This window comes from Rattus norvegicus, chromosome 5, assembly GCF_036323735.1.
Source record: "Rattus norvegicus strain BN/NHsdMcwi chromosome 5, GRCr8, whole genome shotgun sequence".
NCBI classification, from domain to species: domain Eukaryota; kingdom Metazoa; phylum Chordata; class Mammalia; order Rodentia; family Muridae; genus Rattus; species Rattus norvegicus.
This window is the reverse complement of record NC_086023.1, coordinates 133,057,254-133,069,306: the sequence shown is the minus strand read 5'-3', so window position 1 is coordinate 133,069,306 and position 12,053 is coordinate 133,057,254. Positions and strand designations below refer to the sequence as shown.

General features: G+C 39.5%; 1 pseudogene; it reads right to left on the bottom strand.

Moving 5' to 3' along the window:
* Positions 1-6,543: 6,543 nt before the first annotated feature.
* Eef1a1-ps9 (eukaryotic translation elongation factor 1 alpha 1, pseudogene 9) lies at positions 6,544-7,927 on the bottom strand (annotated as a pseudogene).
* Positions 7,928-12,053: the final 4,126 nt, after the last annotated feature.

Sequence of the window (12,053 nt, the reverse complement as noted above, 5' to 3'; positions counted from 1 at the left end):
AAAAATCACGGACTAGACAAGGCTGCCCACTTTCTCCCTTCTTATTCAATATAGTACTCAAAGTCCTAGCCAGAGCAATCAGACAACAAAAGGAAGTCAAAGGGAATCAAATTGGAAAGGAAGAAGTCAAAATATCACTATTTATAGATGATATGATAGTATATTAAGTGATCCCAAAAGTTCCACCAGAGAACTACTAAGCCTGATAAACAACTTCAGCAAAGTGACTGGGTATAAAATTAACTCAAACAAATCAGTAGCCTTCCTTTACACAAAGGACAAACAGGTTGAGAAAGAAATTAAGGAAATGACACCCTTCACAATAGTCACAAATAACATAAAATACCTCGGTGTGACTGTAACCAAGATAAGAACTTCAAGTCTCTGAAGAAAGAAATTGAAGATCTCAGAAGATCTCCCATGCTCATGGATTGGCAGGGTTAATATAGCAAAAATGGCCATTTTGCCAAAAGTGATTACAGATTCAATGCAATCCCTATCAAAATTCCAACTCAGTTCTTCATAGAGTTAGAAAGAGCAATTTGCAAATTCATTTGGAATAACAAAAATCCCAGGATATTGAAAACTACCCTAAATAATAAAAGAACTTCTAGGGGAACCACCATTCCTGACCTCAAGCTGTATAACGGAGCAATAGTGATAAAAACAGGATGGTATTGATACAAAGACAGGCAAGTAGTTCAATGGAATAGAATTGAAGACCCAGAAATGGACCCACACACCTATGATCACTTGATCTTTGGCAAAGGAGCTAAAAACCATCCAATTGTAAAAAGATAGCATTTTCAACAAATCATGCTTATTCAACTGGAGGTCAGCATGTAGAAGAATGCAAATCAATCTGTTTTTATCACCCTGTAAAATGCTTAAGTCCAAGTGGATCAAGAGTGTGTACATAAAAGCAGATACACTCAAACTAATAAAAGAAAAGTTGGGGAAGAGCCTCGAACACATGGACACTGGGGAAAATTTCCTGAGCAGAACAGCAATGGCTTATACTCTAAGATCAGAATTGCCAAATGGGACCTCATAAAACTACAAAGCTTCTGTAAGGGAAAGGACACAGTCATTAAGACAAAATCGCAACCGATAGATTGGGACAGGTTGTTTACCAATCCTATACACTACAGAGGTCTAACATCCAATATATACAAAGAGCTCAAGAAGATAGACTACAGAGAGCCAAATAACCCTATTGAAAATGGGATACAGAGCTAAACAAAGAATTCTCAGGGGTTGGGGATTTAGCTCAGTGGTAGAGCACTTGCCTAGCAAGCACAAGGCCCTGGGTTCAGTCCTCAGTCCGGAAAAAAAAAAGAACAAGAATTCTCAACTGAGGAATATTGAATGGCTGAGAAGTACTTAAAGAAATGTTCAACATCCTTAGTCATTAGGGAAAGACAAATCAAAACAACCCTTATACTCATCTCACACAAGTCATAATGGCTAAGACTAAAAACTCAGGTGACAACATGATGGCAAGGATGTGGAGAAAGAGGAACACTAGTCCATTTTTGGTGGGATTGCAAGCTGGTACAACCACTCTGGAAATCAATCTGGAGGTTCCTCTGAAAATTGGACATAGTACTATCTGAGTACCCAGCTATACCATTCCTGGGCATATACCCAAAAGATACTCCAACATACAACAAAGACACATGCTCTGTTATGTTCATAGCAGCCTGATTTATAATAGCCAGAAGCTGGAAAAAACCCCGGTGGCTTCCAAAAGAGGAATGGATACAGAAATATATATCTACACAATGGATTACTACTCAGCTATCAGAAACAATGACTTCATGAAATTCATAGCAAATGGATGGATCTGGAAAATATCACCCTGAGTGAGGTAACCCAATCACAAACAAAACAAAACAAAAAAACCAAAATGAAACAAAACACACATGGTATGAACTCACTGATAAGTGGATATTAGCCCAAAAGTTTGGATTACCCAAGAAACAATCCACAGACCACATGAAGCTCAAGCAGAGGGATGGCCAAAGTGTGCATGCTTCAGTCCTTCTTAAAAAGGGGAACAAAAATATTTATAGGAAGAGATATGAAGACAGATTTTGAAGTAGAGACTGAGGGAATGGCCATTCAGAACCTGCCCCACCTCGAGATCAAGCCCATATATACACAGCCACCAAACCTAGACAATATTGATGAAGCCAAGAAGTGCATGCTGACAGGAGCCTGATATAGCTGTCTCCTGAGAGGCTTAGCCACAGCATGAAAAATACAGAGGTGAATGCTAATAGGAAACCACTGAACTGAGGACAAGGTTCCCATTGTAGGAGTTAGAGAAAGGATTAAAGGAGCTGAAGGGTCTTGCAACCCAATAAGAACAATAATACCAACCAACCAGAGCTCCCAGGGACTAAACCACTACCCATGGACTGACCCATGGATCCAGCTGCATATATAGCAGAGGATGGCCCTCTTGTGCACCAATGGGAGGAGAAGCTCTTGGTCCTGCCAAGGCTGACTCCCCCAGGGTAGGGGAATGTCAGGGTGGGGAGGCAGGAAGGTGGTAGTTGGGGAGGGGGACCACCCTTATAGAAGGGGGATGGGGATGAGATTGGAGGCTTATAGATGGGAAACCGGGAGAGGGAATAACATTTGAAATGTAAATAAAAATATTTAATAATAATAAAAGACTGCTTTCTATTCAGTTTACAAATATTTTATTGAGAATTTCTGGAGGGTATGGTTAAAGACATATTAGCCTATAATTATCTCGTTTTTCGTGGAGTCTTTATATGGTTTAGTCATTTGGGTAGTTCTGTCATAGATCTTCCTTTTTTGTGCTATTGCTTCTCTCTCGCCATTTTCTTCTTTCCTTCCATCTTTATTAAATTGGGTATTTCTTATTTACATTTCAAATGTTATTCCCTTTCCTGGTTTGGTTTGGTTTCCAGGCCAACATCCCCCTAACTCCTCTCCATCTCCCTTCTATATGGGTGTTCCCCTCCCCACCCCCCATTACCACCCTCCCCCCAACAATCACGTTCACTGGGGGTTCAGTCTTAGCAGGACCCAGGGCTTCCCCTTCCACTGGTGCTCTTACTAGGCTATTCATTGCTACCTATGGGGTCAGAGTCCAGGGTCAGTCCATGTATAGTCCTTAGGTAGTAGCTTAGTCCCTGGAAGCTCTGGTTGCTTGGCATTGTTGTACATAAGGGGTCTCAAGCCCCTTCAAGCTCTTTCAGTCCTTTCTCTGATTCCTTCAACGGGGGTCTTATTCTCAGTTCAGTGGTTTGCTGCTTCTTGCTATTTTCAATATCCTTTTTTGTTTTGTATATTTTGTGGACTATCAGATAGCAACAGGCCTTTAAGTTCCCACTTTCCACATTCCTTACTTTGTATCATCATTTTGCATTAAAGGATAACAACAAAAGTAAGAATAATGATCAGTAGGAGTTTACTAATAGGATTTTGATAATTCACCAGGCTGGCCTCATATTTATGTGGCAGAGTTGTTGCTGCTGCAGTTTCACTGAGCAGTGCCTTCAGCCTGTGTCTTCATCTCTAGCTCCCAGGGTATGCTTCCTCAGTTAAGACAGTAGAGGGTTGTCAGAGATCTAGAGCTCCAGAGTTTTGCCTAATGAACTTATTTGCTATGGACAAAAAGATTCGTGTGTAGATTTTTTTAAATAATGGCATCGCTTATAACTGTCAAAACTGAAACAGTGAAGTTGTCCTATAAAAAGAACTTAGTTGAATAAGTTAGGGCACATCAGACATAGTTAAAGGCTCCTTTGTTTTAACATGTGTTTTTTTCCAATCTGTTCAGTTCAAATTTGTTTTTAGTAGATATTCTCAGGGTTGTTAATTTCTTACTACTCCACTCTCTGATTTTGTTCTTAATGCTTATCCAGCATGTATTGTGTGCACTGTCTTAAAAAAAGTAAGACAAAGGCCCTCCTATTTGGACAAGGTAAGCCAAAAGGAAGAAAAGAATCCCATGAGAAGGCAAAAAAGTCATAGACACTCCTGCTTCCACTTTTAGGAGTCACACAAAACCACCAACCTACCAACTATAACATATATGCAAACCTATGCCTGCCCCATGCTTGTAGCTTTAGTCTCTGTGAGTCCATATGAAACCTGCTTAGTTGACTTGATAGACAATGTTCTCCTGGTGTCCTCCATCCTTTCTTGGCTCTTACAATTCATTATTCCCTTCTTCCTGGCAGTTCCTGGAGCTCCAAGGAAAGGAAACCAGATGGAGATCTCCAATTTAGACTCTTTTTGCTTAATGTGTGGCTAAGAAGCTTTGCACTCACTTCCATTTGCTGCTGGAAAAAGCCTCTTTGATGATGACTGGACAAGGCCCTGATCTATGAATATAGCAAAACATGATCAGGAATCATTTTATCACTGTCATCATCATCACCATTTTATTTTATTTTTTTTTTTGTCAGTCATGTGTGGTTTTACCCTAGGTCTCTAGACTATTTTGTTTCTGCTTCTTGTACGCCCAGGCAGTGTAGGTAGAGGATGAGTTCCCTCAAGTGTCATGGACCCAGATAGTTTTTGGTTATGCCCACAAGTTCTGCACCCCCATTGCCCCAGCACATCTTGCAGACAGGATAGACCGTAGGTCCAGGTTTTGTAGTTGGGTTGGTGTCAATGTTTCTCTTCCTTTAGCCTGCAGAGAAGTTTGTAGAAGGTTTTTATACATCTTCAAATACAGATAGGGTTCAGAACATTCATGAAGGACACTGTGAGAGAGGAAACATCTACGCCACAGAAAGACATATCTGCGTTCATTTTTATGGGCTATCTTGTAATATTCAGCTTTCACATTGAAAGCTGTTGTAAATTTTATGTTTATTTTATGTTCCAAGTTTCTAACTAACAAGCTTTCAAGAGCTCCCAAACAAGTAGTGCTCTATAATCTAGGGTTACCATGGAAGATGATCTCATGAATCCTGGAGAAAAGATTATCCTCAAACTTTTGGTTCATAGTTTAGATTTCAATTCAAAGTATCAAAATATAAACTTTCCCTATCATACCTGATTATCTCTTTAAAGCTTCTTTTTGGGGTGCGTGCATGCGTGTGCGCGTGTGTTTGTGTGTGTGTGTGTGTGTGTGTGTGTGTGTGTGTGTGTGTGTGTGTGTACTGAATTCCCTGGAGCTGGAGTTAGAAGTGGCTGTACACCGGGTTGCTTGGACCTGCCTTTTGCTTCTCTCCAGAAGTAACTAGTGTGTTAACCACTGAGTCATCACTCCAGTCCCGATACTTGCTATCTCTTGAGATATTGCTTTTGGCTGATGGCATTGCAGCCATGTGAAGGGGATCAAAGCAGAGAGGAGGTGGAAGGCGGATACTTCCTAATGCTTCAAGAGAGCATGCAATCTGTTCACCTTCCTTCATAACCCCAGTGTGACATCAAATCTTGCAAATTCCACAGTATTAGGTGTGACTTGAGAAACCTTACCATGTTCACTTTGCATGTCATTACTCCTTCTTGGGGTTTATTTTCCACAAGTTTGAAATAATTTATGGGCTTGCTGAGTAGTTCTATGGTTTTAGGAATAAAGCCACACCAGTAAAAGGAAAGACTGCAGTGCCATCTTCTTTTCTGTATAGTTATATATTTTTTTCTAAAAATCATTTGCTTCTTTAATTCTAAAAATTCTGAATTTTACATTTACTTAATTATTTACTTGTGTGTGAACAAATATATTTGTACATATGTGACCATGCATGTGCAAGCAAGAGAAAAACCTGAAGAAGTTGGATTTATTCTTCCAGAGTGTGGGTCCCTGGGATTAAACTCAGGTTTTCAGGTTCAGTGGCAGGCACCTTTACTTACAGAGCCATCTTGCTGTCCAGACATCTTTAGTTTTAATACTTTCTGTGACCAAGCTTATAATCCTGCCTGTTTGTAATTGGTCTTGACTGTAATTCTCATTCTGAGGTTCTCCTCTGTCTGGTCTCTCAGTTGATGTCTGGATACACATTATATGTATAATTGGTTCCAGGTTCTCAGGTTTTTGTAAGCTAGGACACTCTCTAGAAACCTGTAGAATAGAATTTTGCTTCCTTTCCATCAGTAATACTGCCCATCTTTATTGTCATGTCTTATTGGGGATCTCCTATTGGGGATCTCCCTTCCAAGTGATCTGTGAGCATGTTCTCTTTGGATAACCTTTCTTTACTGAAGCATTACATTTTTTTTTCTCGTGAAACTTGTTTTAATGGGTCTCAAAATTCTGTGACATAGTTTTGGTCAAGTTGGTTCCATTACAAATGTACTGATTTTGAAAACTAATAATTTAAAACTGCCACACCACACACACACACACACACACACACACACACACACACACACACACACACACAAATGGTCCACAAAACATTCTTTCCTTCTGAAGGTTTTACTGCATTGTTATCATCAATAACAATCTTTTATTATTAAACTTAAATGGCCAATTGAGATAAATAGTTTTGAGACCGTTCTTCCACCACTGATTAAGACTGGGGCGGCAGGAATTAGGGATAATATTCATTTAGCCTTCTGAGCTTTCTGGGGAGACTTGGTGACTTTGCCAGTTTCTGTAGCCTTCTAGTCCACAGCTTTGATGATACCAATAGCTTCCGTCTGTCTCATGTCACAAACAGCAAAATGACCAAGTGCAGGATAGTCTGAGACGCTCTCAGCACACACGGGTTTGCCAGGGACCAAATCAATAATGGCAGCATCACCAGACTAAGAATTTGGGGCCATCTTCCAGCTTCTTACCAGAACAACATCGATCTTTTCTTTAAGCTCAGCAAACTTGCATGCTATGTGGGCCGTGTGACAATCCGGAACAGGGGCATAGCCAGCACTGATCTGGCCTGGATGGTTCAGGATGGTCACCTGAGCAGTGAGGCCAGCCGCTTCCATGGTGGGCCATTTTTGCTGTCACCAGCAACATTGTCACCTCTAACATCATTGACAGACATGTTCTCTACATTGAAGCCCACGTTGTCTCCAGGAAGAGCTTCACTCAAAGCTTCATGGTGTATTTCGACAGATTTGGCTTCAGTCGTTACATTGACTGGAGCAAAGGTAACCACCATGCCAGGGTTGAGGACACCAGTTTCTACTCACCCCACGGGGACAGTGCCAATGCCCCCAATTTTATAGACATCCTGGAGGGGCAGTCTTGGAGGCTTGTCAGTTGGATGAGTTGGTTGCTGGATACAGTCCAAAGCTTCCAGCAGTGTGGTGCCACTGGCACTGCCATCTTTGCGGGTGACTTTCCATCCCTTGAACCACGGCATATTAGTACTTGGTTTCAGCAAGTTGTCACCATTCCAACCAGAACTTGGCACAAACGCTACTGTGTCAGGGTTGTGGCCAATTTTCTTAATGTAGGTGCTGACTTCCTTAACAATTTCCTCGTATCTCTTATGACTGTATGGTGACTCCGTGGAATTAATTTTGTTGACACCAGCAAGTAGCTGTTTCACACCTAGGGTGTAAATCAGAAGAGCATGCTCATGGGTCTGCCCGTTCTTGGGGATACCAGCTTCAAATTCACCCAACACCAGCAGCAACAATCATGACAGCACAGCCAGCCCAAGAAGTGCCTGTTATCATGTTTTTGATGAAGTCTCTGTGTCTTGGGGCATCAATAATAGGCACATAGTATTTGCTGGTCTCAAGTACACAGGGCGATGTCACTAGTGATACCACACTCACGCTCAGCTTTCAATTTGTCCAAGACCCAGGCATACTTGAAGGAGCCTTTTCCGATCTTGGCAGCCTCCTTTTCAAACTTATCCATGGTTCATTTGTCGAATCAGGTTCATTTGGAGATCAGGCGGCTGGTTGTGGTGGATTTACTGGAATCTATGTGTTCAATTATGACGATGTTCATGTGAGACTTTTCCTTCCCCATTTTTGCTTTGAATTAGCAGTGGTTTTCACAACACCTGTGTCCTGATGGCAAACCCATTGTGAAAAGGCTACATGTTTTTTAAATTGAAGAATAAAATTTCCTGGTTTGAGATTGAGCCAATTTAAAAAAATGATGAATTTAGGCTTCAGCAATATTATGTAAACCATCCCTTCTAGGCTCTGGCCTTAGTTCTCGGCTGATGGAAGTGGAGTTGGGAGGAGGTAAGTTTGCTGAGTGTGGTTGCTTTACAGCCCACCTCATCTCTGCCTCCTCCTCTTCCAAGATGTGTGAAGGCGAAGAGAACCATATACATGCTCATTCCCAATGCCATGTCTTCCAACCTTGATGGATTGTATCTAACCAGGAGCTAAAGTAGATTCTTCTTTCCCATGAGGTTGCCTCTTGTAAGGTTTTTGCTACAGAAATATGAAAAGTATTTAACACGCTCTCTATCCATCAATTCGTGAAACAGAATCACAACAGGATCTGTCTGTCTGCTAGATAGTGAGATCTTAGAAACTCTGGCTGATTCTATGTAGCGTCCCAGTCTCTGGGATGAAGGGACTCTGAAGTCTTGTGCTATAGCTTCACCTGTTTAGTAACCTGTTATATGTCCATTGTTTCATTAATTTTTTAGCATTTCCTGGGACAGCATATTTGGGGAACTGTTGTGGTGATGACAGGAAAATCTGTGATATTTTAAAATTTTCACCAAATTAAAGAGTAAAGGGTGATTTAGAAAGTGTAAGAAACTTACTTGGAATCATGCTAAATGGAGAAGCAAAGTTAATCTGGATGAAGAATACAGACTTCCCTCTATTTTATCCAGTCACTTTCTTGCTCTCCAGGTCTCATCAAGACCAATTAGAAGTAGGCAGTAACCAGTCCATGGAAAGTGGCAGGGTGAACTAGGGGTTCAAATGGAAGCAATCAGGTTGGATATCTAAACATGGCATGAAGGCACGTGATAGCTTTCAGTTTATAAAAAAAAATTCAAGACTTGAGAAAATCAACTCCCAAGAAGGTAAGATTTATTTTGGCACAAAGTTTCAGAGGTTTCAGTTTGTGATTAGTTAGTTGTAGTGATTTTGTTCCTGTGTTGGGGCAGGGGATGACCATAAGTGGGATTTGTGAATAGGGTGTATAATACTGAGTAAAACTCATCACTTTATGTCCATCGCAAAGAAAATAGAATGAAAGTGATAAAGAAAGAGAGAGAAAGAGGAGAGGACTGGGGAAGACCTGTAGGAGGGGGAGGAGGAGGGAGATAAAGATGAGCTTTATCACACTATCGTCTCTAAGGGCATGATCTCAATAATTCACTTTCATCCATGTGACAGCAGCCTTATAGGTTCCACTACTTTTCACTAGTATCACAGATTAGTGATCTGTGTCTTTGGGGGTAACATTTAAGATCTAATCCATAAGAAAACTATTATCAGCGATCCCTTCTGTTTTCTTCCCAGTCATCAGAACATAATCCAAGCCTGGTCCAGATTTTTTCCTAGGTCCTCTGTACCTTTTTTTCAGTCTAAGTTCCTACCTTTTGAATTCTGTGCTCTCTGAGCTGGGCTATGCCTTGGTTCTAATTATTCCTACACATACCTTATCTCTGTCACTGTGGGCCATAATCATGATTTAATTTCTCTGGGAACCTTTCTCTGTTACACTCCCTTAAAGAGAACTGATGAGTTGGAAATCACCTCCTCTGTGGGAGTCACTAATTACTTCTACTTTTCTTTCCCTGCACTAGAACAAAAAGTCAGGACACAGGGTCAGCACTTTGCAATTCATATTCTTTCTCAGAAATCAGAGAAAAACTCAACTTTCTTTGTTATTGACACTCCTCAGCCAGCACAAAGTTATTTTTATAATTGTTGCTTTTGTTAACTACAAACACTCCTGATGATCCTGTCTGACCTTAGCTTATGCTGTCAGGACAACGTAATATGCCCAAGGACGGTCATCAAAATCAGAGCAAATGCATATACAGTGCATAGCACTGTCAGATGATGAGTAATTAGGCACCCAGTACAATGATTTATTGGTGATCACTATGGTTCTATTCAATACAGTTACTGTTTAGTTATATGAAACTTTAATGACTAAAGGACATACCCAAACCCCAAAATGTTCATTTGAACTCCTCTTTGGTCCTCCATGGATATAGCAATAGTTTCTAAGTTATTATTTTAAGAGTGGTATACATTTCTTAAAACCATACTTACCAGTAACTACTTTATATATTTCAGGTAGAGAAAAACATGGCTTACTTAAGAAAATCCCTTTTGTTGCCAAAGAAGAAAGTTTCCCCCAATACTACTGGCCTCTTAATATACCACTGTGCTTTTCCTGTCTTCCTTAGTCTATTTTATGTTGATACAGCAGAATACAAGTATGTGTCTAGATATATTTTGTAAGAGGACTTATTTAATTCAAGTTTTGGAAGCTGGTATTATAAATCAGCAATCTGTATCTCTATCTGTTCTGTTCTGACAAGGGCTCCATGGGGGCATGTTATCACCATAAAGGGAGAACTTGTGAGAGAGAGATCAACTACTGAGACTGGGATGAGGCCAGTTTGCTTTACATAACGACTCACTTCCATGGGAATTAAACCTTTCTGTGGGCGGCTCTCTGAATGACCTAATTATCTTGCCCCAACCTATAAGATTTTACTACCTCAGCTATCTCCAGCACACAGACTTTTAAGGGCCATACTATACTGTAGCTAAACTATAGCGTCATTCAAAGGAAACGAAGCATTATGGCGTATTGATACCACTAGGTATATTTCCCAAACTGTATGAGAATAATTTATCAAAAGCCAGCTGCTACAGAGATTCCATCCCTATTCAAATTACTGAAAATCTGTTTGAGATTCTGAATGGCATGCATATTTGTCCTAACATAAATGGACTTTGAGGTGGTCACAGGGTGATTAATCAAGTAGGATGGATGAGAAAGGAGAATAAAGCATTCCATTTGGCTCTTACAATCAATCAATATTTATATGCCCAGCAAAGCAAACTGCTGACACTATAACTTAGCCTCAGTTGTCATCAGTAGAAACTATTACCGATCTGCAATTTTAAGCAAAATATCAATATTTGATTATAATTTTGTACTTGAAGGTATACATTTAGTCTACAGTTTTTGTTATAGCTACTCATCTCTTCTGTTTCACAAGACTTTAAAAACTTATTCTTTGACTTTTCAAATAATGCCAAGGCTGAATTGGGTCTCGCACCCTCCATGGTCCTGTTCATTTGGGGCTAGGGCTAATGAGACTGTGGCTTAGAGTTTCAAAGTGTTTCAAGAAGTCTCCTAAGTACAGGCTAGTCCTTGAAGAGCATGCATAAGATATTTGTCTATATTACAAATGAATGAATGAGTATGTCCTCAGTTTGGGTGTGTCTGCATTATGAAATGAGATACTATCTAAACCTGAGTCCTGTAAGTACCTGTTGATAAGCTACCCATTCTCAATGGTTGAAGAGAAATTGCATCCTCACTCTGGAATCTAATTAGTAAAATTTATAATCTCTCCACTCTTTTTCACTATAATGGCTGGGGAGTCAGAGTCTGCTTATTTTCTGAGTATATCCTATTTATTTAAGCTACAAGAGCAGTGTTAAACCCATAAATAAAGATAGCTTGTTAAACCCATGGGTCGTACACTTTTGCATGTATAGATGAAAACAGCATTTAGCCAAAAATTATTAGACAACTGTGGTGCATTATATTATATATAATATTATACATTACTTATTACATATTATATATCACATATCATATATCATACATCTTACAATATACTATATATTATATATCATATATCACACATAATATATCACATATCATATATCATGTTACATGTATTATACTATATTACCTATCACATGCTACATGTTATTTTATATTTTACATCTTTCATCTTATATATCATATGTCAAATTTCACACATCCAATATATATCACATATCCTATTATATATTATATAATATTATAGTATATATTGTAAATTTTATATCATATGTCTATATTTAGTATATATTATATGTTATGTCATACTATAGAATGTATAGTATATGTGATATACTATATATATCATGTATGATATGTC